Genomic DNA, 9,713 nt, shown 5'->3' with positions numbered 1-9,713 from the left:
AGTTATTTAAATGTCATGATTACTCACTGACTTATGGTTAAGGATATATGCTTACTATGATAAAACTCTTCTTGCTCAAAGTATTTTTAGAGCTGGTCTTTTAAAATAACAGCCTTATTGAGATATAATTCACATCCTATAAAATTCACCCATTTAATCCCGACAATTAATTGCTTTTTAGCATATTCACGGAGTTGTGCAATCATCAACACTATCAGATTTTAGAACATTTTCATCACCCTCTCTGCCTCCAAAATCTATAGCCATTAGCACTAACTGTCTGTTACCCCTTAACCTCCAGGCTATGGCAACCACTAATCTGTCTTATGCCTCAATAGAGTTGCCATTTTTGGACATTTCAAGTAAATGGAATCATACAATACATGGTCTTTTGTGACTGGATTTTTCCTCTTTTCTTGTTTTCAAGGTTCATACATGTTGTAGCAAGTATCAGTACTTAATTTCTTTCTTTTAAAAAATTGATTTTATTTTTTTTAAAGTACTTTCAGATTCACAAAAAAGATGAACAGAAAGTACAGGGAGTTTTCACGTATCCCCTCTGCTACACAACCTCCACCACTATCAACATCCTACACCAGACAGGTACTTTTGCTGTAATCAATGAAAGTGTATTGACACATCATTGTTACCCAAAGTCCACAGTTTACATTAGGGTTCACTCTTGTATATTCTGTGGGTTTGGACGAATGTGTAATGACATGTATCCACCATTACAGTATCATACAGACTTGTTTCACTGCCCTAAAAATCCTCCATGCTTCACCTATTCATACCTCCTTTCCCCTAACTCCTAGCAACCAGATCTTTTCACTTTCTCCATCATTTTGTCTTTTAGGGAATGTCATCTTGTTGGGTGCATATACTATGCATTCTTTTCAGATTGACTTCTTTCATTTAGTAATATGCATTGAAGTATTCTCCATGTATTTTCATGGTTTGATTGCTCATTGCATTTTAGTGCTGAAAAATATTCCAATGTCTGGATGTACCACAGTTTGTTCATTCATCTACTAAAGGACATTTTGGTTGCTTCCAAATTTTAGCAATTAATAATAAAGCTGCTATAAACATTCATGTGCAGTTTTCTGTGTGAATGTGTTTTCAATTCCTTTGGGTCAATACCAAGGAGTATGATTGCTGAATTGTATGGTAAGAGTATGTTTAGTTTTGTACAAAACTGTCAAATTGTCTTCCAAAGTGGCTGTACCATTTTGCATTCACTTTGACAATGAATTAGAGAGTTTCTGCTGCTTTACCAGCATTTGGTATTGTCAGGGTTTTGGATTTTGGCCATTCTAATAGGTGGGTATTGGTATCTCATTGTTTTAATTTGTGGTTCTTGATTACATATGATATATATCATGTATTCGAGTGCTTATTTTCCATTTACCTATCTTCTTTCCTGAGGTGTCTGTTCAGGTCTTTTGCCCCTTTTAAATCATGGCATCTGTTTTTCTCAGTTACCATTGTTTTGAGGCAGCTGGTTGTCAAGGCTACCATAAAGCTGGTGAGAGGGGAATAGGAATAAGGCAAGCTAAATTACCCACAAATGTTGATGTTCTTATCAAGATTCAACTGTTTTTCTTGAATAAATGCTAACCTGAATCATTGAAAGCCTTTGCTTAATATTCAGAGTTCTGAAAAATTGATTTTGACAATTATTATCAGTATTCTGACAATTTTTTAATGTGGGAACTGATTTTTGAAGGTCCTTACTCTGTTATTCTAGAAGTGCTTCTCCTTTGAAATTACACTGCAGGGCAACTTGGTTATTCATTTTGATTTTGGCATTAACATTTTACTGTGACTTCTGGAGTTTGGTATATTTCATTTTAAACTTTGGTACTTTAAATTCATACCATATTCCACCTTAAACTTTGGTACTTTAAATTCATGCCATTTTGAATTAGTGTGTTACTTCACTTTGCAACTTTTCTTAGGCACTCCAGTCTTAAAGGTATAGAAGACCTTTCAGTATTTTAAAATGTTAATTGGGGTTAGTTCCTGTTTTTTCCTGCTTCTATGTAATCTTTAAAAAGAGGAAAAAGCCCTGAGGATGTAAGTGGCTCAACACAGTCTTAAGTGCACTGAATTAGTTGCAGACTGATGACCATGTCATGCTGAAGACTTTCTTCTGTGCTACATTCCATGAGAGACGTGTTCAGTCTATATGGTTCCTCACCACAACCAACGCAGGAGAGATGCATTAAAGGCTATTTCCTCCCCACCTTCCATTCCCTTTCGGTTCCTGGCATATGACTTGGTAGAGTTTTCCAAAATCGACTCTTATCAATGACAGATACCATGGACCTAAACATATACACCTCACTTAAAAATTTGCATAACAGTATTCCAGAAAATCACATGCACTGTCTGAACATATGGTGTCATGCAGGATTACACACTAATGTGTCATATTGGTCAAAATCATTTTGGTTCACAACAAAGGAAAATTGAGTTAAATGAAATTTTATCATATATACCACTTTATATAATCATATCTTTGAGCATTTGGGGAGAGGCAAATGTATCTTTAGCAATTGCAAATGTATCTTTAGCAATTTGAATCTTTTTCAGAAAAAAAATTTTTTTCTTTTTTTTTTTTACTTTTTTATTTCCATTTTGTTCTCAGTCATTATTGTACCTCAGAAATATGTATAATATAAAGGTTTAATGAATGAAAAAAATCTAAAGAAAAGGTGTTAATTCAGAAGAATAGTGAACTATTACTGGATATTCATTGGAATTATTTTATATTTTATTTTTTAAATTTCTTTTAAATTTTTTTATTTATTTTTGAGACAGAGAGAGACAGAGCATGAGCAGTGGAGGGGCAGAGAGAGAGGGAGACTCAGAGTCCGAAATAGGCTCCAGGCTCTGAGCTGTCAGAACAGAGCCCAACACGGGGCTCAAGCTCATGGACTGTGAGATCATGACCTGAGCCAAAGTCCGATGCCCAACCGACTGAGCCACCCAGGCACTCCTCATTGGAATAATTTTAATGCCTTTGATAAAGACTGAAAACTATTTCCTATTATTTTTTTCTTTCTTCTCTAATGGTAGAAGGTCTGATTTTTACCTTAGGGGGGAAAAATATAAATTATCCTCTAATCCCTATTGCCATTTGCTAAGTTCTAACAAATAAGATATAAGTATAATATCATAGGAATATTGTTATTCCCATTTGGCAGTTGCACCACAGAGCAGGTAATAACTTGCCAAAGGTTATACAGCTCAGGATCTAGTAGGTTCTGGAATCAACCAGCATCCTTATTCCTTTAAATATATTTTAAAATACATGATAATTATTCCTTTTCTTGTTGCTTGGTTACTTTTTCTCTTGGGTACATTTAAGTTGGTTGTTACAACTGATCCTTATTGCTATATAATTCAGATACTTTGTCTAATCCTTTGTGGTTTAAAATGTTGGATGTTCCATATTTCATTGAATCTAAAGCAGTATTAATTTTCAAACACCATTGTTTTAAATACCATTGAGATGTTAGATGGTGCTATTAAATATAACCATAAGATGACACCCAGTAGTAATATGCATCCTATTTCAGAGATGATAGAACTAAAAAATAAATGTCTTAGAATAAAAATATTATCATCCCTTTTTGTTGGTCATTTAGGTTGAGGTTTTCCCAGATTTTGTTATTTCAGAAAGCAAGCAGCAACCTAACACCTCACACCCATTAGGATGGTTACTATCAAAAACCGAGAAAATAACCAGTGTTAGGGAGGATGTGCAGAAATTTGAATCCTTGTGCACTGTTGGTGGGAGTGTAAAATTGTGCACCTGCTATGGAAAACAGTATGGCAGTTTCTCAAAAAATTAAAAAATAGAATTGCCATATGATCTGGCTATTCCGCTTCTGAATATATATTATATACATATTCAGAATATATATTATATATATATATATATGAATATATATATATTCAGAATATATATTATATATATTCTGAATATGTATATAAAATATATACATTCAGAATATATATAATATATATAATATATATATTCAGGACATATATATATATATATATATATATATATATATATTTGAAAGCAGGGATTCAAAGAGATATTTGTATATACCCATGTCCATAGGAGCATTATTCGCAATAGCCAGAAGGTAGAAGCAACCCAAATGTCCATTGACAGATGAATAGATCAACAAATTGTGATGTATTAATATGATGAGATATTATACAGCCTTAAAAGGGAAGGAAATTCTAACATGCAACAACATGGATGAATCTTGAGGCCATTATGTTACGTGAAATAAGCCAGACATAAAAGGACAAGTACTGTGTGATTTTGCTTATATAAGGAGGTATCTAGAGTAGTCAATTCATAGAGATACAGAGTAGAATGGAAGTTGGAATGGAGAGTTATTATTTAATGGGTACAAAGTACAAAATGAAAAGAGTTTGGAGACAGGATAGTGATGATGGCACAATAATGAAGATGAATGTACTTCATGCCACTGAACTGTACACTTAAAAATGGTTAAGTTGGTAAGTTTTATATTATGTACTTTTTACCACAATAAAAAAATGAGGAGCAACACAAATTTCTGACAATACAGTAAAAAATTAAAAAACAACAGCAACACCGTAGTCTCAATTCTTAGAATTCTACCAAAATGCTTGAAGGCAAAGCCTTTTCATGATACCCTATCCAGTGTGCTTTTAAATTTAGAGAATTAAAAAAAAAACTTAAAGAATTCTAAATTTTAAAAATTTTTAAAAATTTTGTGATCACTTCAAATGTGAGGAATATCCTTATTTTAAAAATGTATACCAGGGTGCCTTGGTGGCTCAGTCAGTTGAGCGCCCGACTTCGACTCAGGTCATGATCTCACAGTTTGTGAGTTCAAGCCCCGTGTCAGGCTGTGTGCTGACAGCTTAGAGCCTGGAACCTGCTTTGGTTTCTGTGTCTCCCTCTCTGTCTGCCCCTTCCCCGCTCATGCTCTGTCTCTCTCTGTCTCAAAAATAAACATACATTAAAAAATTTTTTTTTAATAGAATTGTATACTGTTGACTAATTTACAAATTACATTAGCCAAATTATTCCCTGACATTTTTTTTCATTCATTCAACATATTATATTGAGTGCATTCTATGTGTCAGATTTTCAAATAGGCATATAGAGCCCTAGACACACATGCTCTCTGTTCCCATGAAGCTTCTAATCTAGCAATTATTTTGCAAAATCATCTGACAACAGGGTAGGCTAGGTTTCTCAAGAAACCCAAGGATAAGCCAAGTATGTTTTCCTTAGAAACAAATTATAATAAATTTAAAAAATAATAAAATATAAATTGATAGTATGTAAAATGTGAAAAATTTCTTCTCATTACCATCTCCTTGCCATAGTCCCTCTATTTAAAAGTAGAAGTCATTGTCAGTTTTGTGTCCTTACAAGTCTATTTCTATGCATTGATAGACAAATAGTTCTATACCTCATTCATAATTATTAACATTGAATCACAGATATTATCCTGTGCTAGTCCACTTAGATTCTCCTCATTCTTTTTTAACAACTACTTGTTATTCATTTCTTTGTGTCACAATTTATTTAACCATTGATGGACATTTAAGAACTTTGCAAAATTTTCACCTATTACATATAATCTGCTGTAAACATCCATGTATAATTTATTATTGATTTATTTTGACTATATTAATAAGACAATAGATAGAAAGAGAAATATATAGCCCAAAATTTAAAAGTTGTTAGATACTGCTAAATACTCCCCTCCAAAAGTTGTACCAATCTAGAGTTCATGTTATAGGGTACATATTTTAACCTCCTTGACAACACTGGATTTTATTCATCTTAATTTTGTACTGATCAGATGGGAAAGACATGATGTATTTGTCTGAACTTTAGTATTATATGTTGATCATTGACTCTACCAATTTTTGTTCCTTTCTTCCTTACTAATAAATATTGAAATAATATTGAATGCAATGAGGCAGGCATTGCTCTAGTAACAAGAATATAGCAATGAAAAGAGAGCCAGAATTCTGCCTTCATAGAGCATACACACTAGTAAAAGAGACTTCCATGTAAACAAGGAAGTAAAACAATCTCTGGGAGTGGTAAATGCTCAGAAGAAAATCAAAGGGAAGTATAGGGGTATAGGAAATGTTGGGGCACAAGATAGGATGATCAGAAAAGACTTCTTTGGGAGGGAAAACTAAGCAGAGATTGAAAGAGGAAAGGTATGCCCCTTTTGAAGAGTTGGAAAGACAATCCTTTATAGAAATGCCCTGAGGGGTTCGACCTTGGCTTTCCTGAGGAATGTTGGGAGGTGAGAGCTACCGGAGAATAGAGACTGAAAGGAAGAGTGGTAGATGAGGTCAGCAAGAGGACCAGTGTCTGTAATGACTAGGGGTTTTCCCTCTCTAAATTTTAGGAATTCCCATAGTAATCTATGTGAATAACTGTAATCTCTGAACAACTAATATTTTGGTGTGAAATTAGAGACTTGTTTTGAAAATAACATCTTCATATTCTTTCTATTTTCCTTAAAACCTGTGTGCTATTCTCAAATTATTCTTTGCTTTACTTACCTCACTTACTCTCCTAGAATCTCAGAGACAATTTTCTTTTTTATTTTTTTTAAGTTTATTTATTTATTTTGATAGAAAGAAAGAGAGAGTTTGTGTGCAAGCAGGGGATGGGCAGAGAGAGAGGGAGAGAGGATCCCAAGCAGGCTCCGCGCTGTCAGCGTAGATCCCAACATGGGGCTCCATCTCACCAACCGTGAGATCATGACCTGAGTGGAACTTAAGAGCTGGATGCTTAACTGACTGAACCACTCAGGTGCCCTGACAATTTTCTTTACCCTACAAAGCACTTGATATTATTTGCTCTAAATATACATCCATTTCAACGCGGACATGAAAGAAAGTCTATTTCTAATCCCATGCTTACTTACACAAAACTTATAGAACTGGGAAGTTCCTCTATGCAGATTGACACATGGTGTGACTTCTTTTTTACACAATCATATACTCTTAGAATTAGTCTTATTACTCTAAATTTACACATATAATAAAAGTGATGTACTTTGTTTCCTGCAAAATAGCATTGCATTGGGAGTTAGAAGATTGGAGAAACAGTTTACCTTCTGCCACATACTAATTCTGTGGTCTTGAGAGTCTCTTGGTCTTCTTGGAACCAAAGTCCAATAATTGTTCAAAAGAAGATGTTAGAAATGATTTTGAAAGGATTAAATTATTATCATTATCATCCCTAGCACCAATTATGGTAACTGGCACATAGTAGATAGTCAATATTTTAGTGAAAGAATGAATTCACTAATATTGGTTCTCAAGGGTGCAGTTAAATGCCCCATTAGATAACTTACTGAGTGATCATGATGTTCTCTTTCTTAGAGTGTTTGATGGAGAAGGGATGGACCAAAATGATGTGGGTAAATCAGCAAACGTTAATTAAGCCTTTATATGTGCCAGAGTCTATGCTAGTTCCTGGAATGCCAGGAAGGAGTAGGAAGAATGTTTGTTCACAGGTATTTTTGTTTGATTCTTACAAGGAAACCAATTATCTAGTTATTGATAGGTTTTTATATCCCTCATATATTCTGTGAAATGTTAGGACTATGCAGAACTATTAGAATTATTGAGCTTTGAGTTCAGATAAACTGCATAAACAACTCTAATCAACTGTATTTAGTTTTAACCACTTCTCTTCTTAATTCAGTAAAGCCAGGTTCACAAGACATGAAAGTCAGTGAGCTCTCCCAAAACAGTGGGTTGGAACCAAGCTCTTCAGTGGAATTATCTGGAGAGATTTTAACCACTCCTAGTTCCTGGACCCCAGTTTGAGAGATTTTGATTTAGTTGGTCTGATATGGCCCTGAGTATCAGTCTTTTTAAAAACTCCTCCTTGGGGCGCCTGGGTGGCGCAGTCGGTTAAGCGTCCGACTTCAGCCAGGTCACGATCTCGCGGTCCGGGAGTTCGAGCCCCGCGTCAGGCTCTGGGCGGATGGCTCGGAGCCTGGAGCCTGTTTCCGATTCTGTGTCTCCCTCTCTCTCTGCCCCTCCCCCGTTCAAGCTCTGTCTCTCTCTGTCCCAAAAATAAATAAAAAAAAAAAACGTTGAAAAAAAAAATAAATAAAAAAAATAAAAACTCCTCAAGTGATTCTAATATGTGGGTAGGATTGAAAATCACTGTTTTATTAATTTCATTGTTATATCTATTCTGGGCATTTCAGGAATGACTAATTTCACATATATATTTAAAATTGTTTTTAAATTAAATTAAATTAAATTAAATTAAATTAAATTAAATTAAATTTGATTTTTTAAGAGAGAGTGAGCAGGGAAGAGGGACAGAGGGAGAGAGAGAGAATGAATCCCAAGCAGGCATCATGCTCAGTGTGGACCCTGATGCAGGGCTAGATCCCAGGACCCCGGGATCATGACCTGAGCGGAAATCAAGAGTTGGATGCTCAACCAACTGAGCCACCCAGGCATTCCTAACATTCTTTTTTAAATGGAGAGAATTTAAATCCTATGAGTCTTTAATAACCAGCAATACTATTGACTTTTGTAAGTTTTGCTCCCTGAGCAGTACAGCCTGGCAACCTAAAGCCCTTTGGCCAAGAAATCTCTGTGCAACTTTTAAGCTGTAGAACTCTTGGATAACAGTCTACTGTGTCTGAGCCAGTTAGAACCCACTCCTCATAATACAGAAAAGTATTATTTTTTTGGAGTGGTTTCTAGGAGTTTCATTGGTCTTTCATGGCCCACCTAAAATTTAATGCAACATTTTCTATGTAGATACCAGTGGGTATTTTGGGTGAGGGGAAGTCCTCTGTTTTAAATCAGATATTCAAAGGGGACTGTGAACTCTTCTAGGAATGTTAAAAGAACCACTGCCGACTAGTATAAAAACACATGGAATACCTCGTGTTTGGAGAAGAAAGTGCTAAGGTTTGATGTCTCTCTAAAAACCAGTCTGATAAGAATTAGGAGGGTGGTTCTTGACACTCCAGAAAAAAATTGAGAATGCCTCCTACTTCTTCCCACTACGTTTCTAAGAATGACTCCACCACAGAGGAAGGTGAATGTGAAAGGCTTCAATATATCCAAGTATCTTTCCTTTCTGGAAGTGAGTCATTACAGTTTCTTCTTACTGCACTTTCTGTTCCCTCAGAATTTAAAGAAAACTTTTTTTACTTCTTGCATTTTGAAACTTTGTCATATACTTATTATTGTTTGGTATTATAATTATGTGTATTTGTTTCTTTGTTTATTGTCTGTTTTGTTCAGTTGAAAAGCATCATATGGCCTGGATGCTGTCTTATTACAATTATTGTATTTTTCACTGATACTGTTTAGGATGGTGCCCGGCATGTATTAGGTGCTCATGAAATGAAATGTTTGCCAAATAAACCATAAATCAATGTTCAGTGGCAGTAGCCACTATCCACTTCCTCACTTGACTCTGGGGAAGTTATTGCAAAGTCCACTCACTGTCTCTATTTATGATATTTGGAGCCAAGGTGATTCCAACAGAAGGTATAACTCAGTTTGTGGAATAAACAAATAAATATATGCCAGAATAACTGGCATATAATCATGGTTGATTCTAAGACATTTATAGGTCTGACATGTCTCTTAAATTATTGATTTGTTGATCAATT

This window comes from Lynx canadensis, chromosome C1 (assembly GCF_007474595.2).
Source record: "Lynx canadensis isolate LIC74 chromosome C1, mLynCan4.pri.v2, whole genome shotgun sequence".
Classification (NCBI taxonomy): Eukaryota; Metazoa; Chordata; class Mammalia; order Carnivora; family Felidae; genus Lynx; species Lynx canadensis.
Note: the sequence above shows the minus strand (reverse complement) of the source record.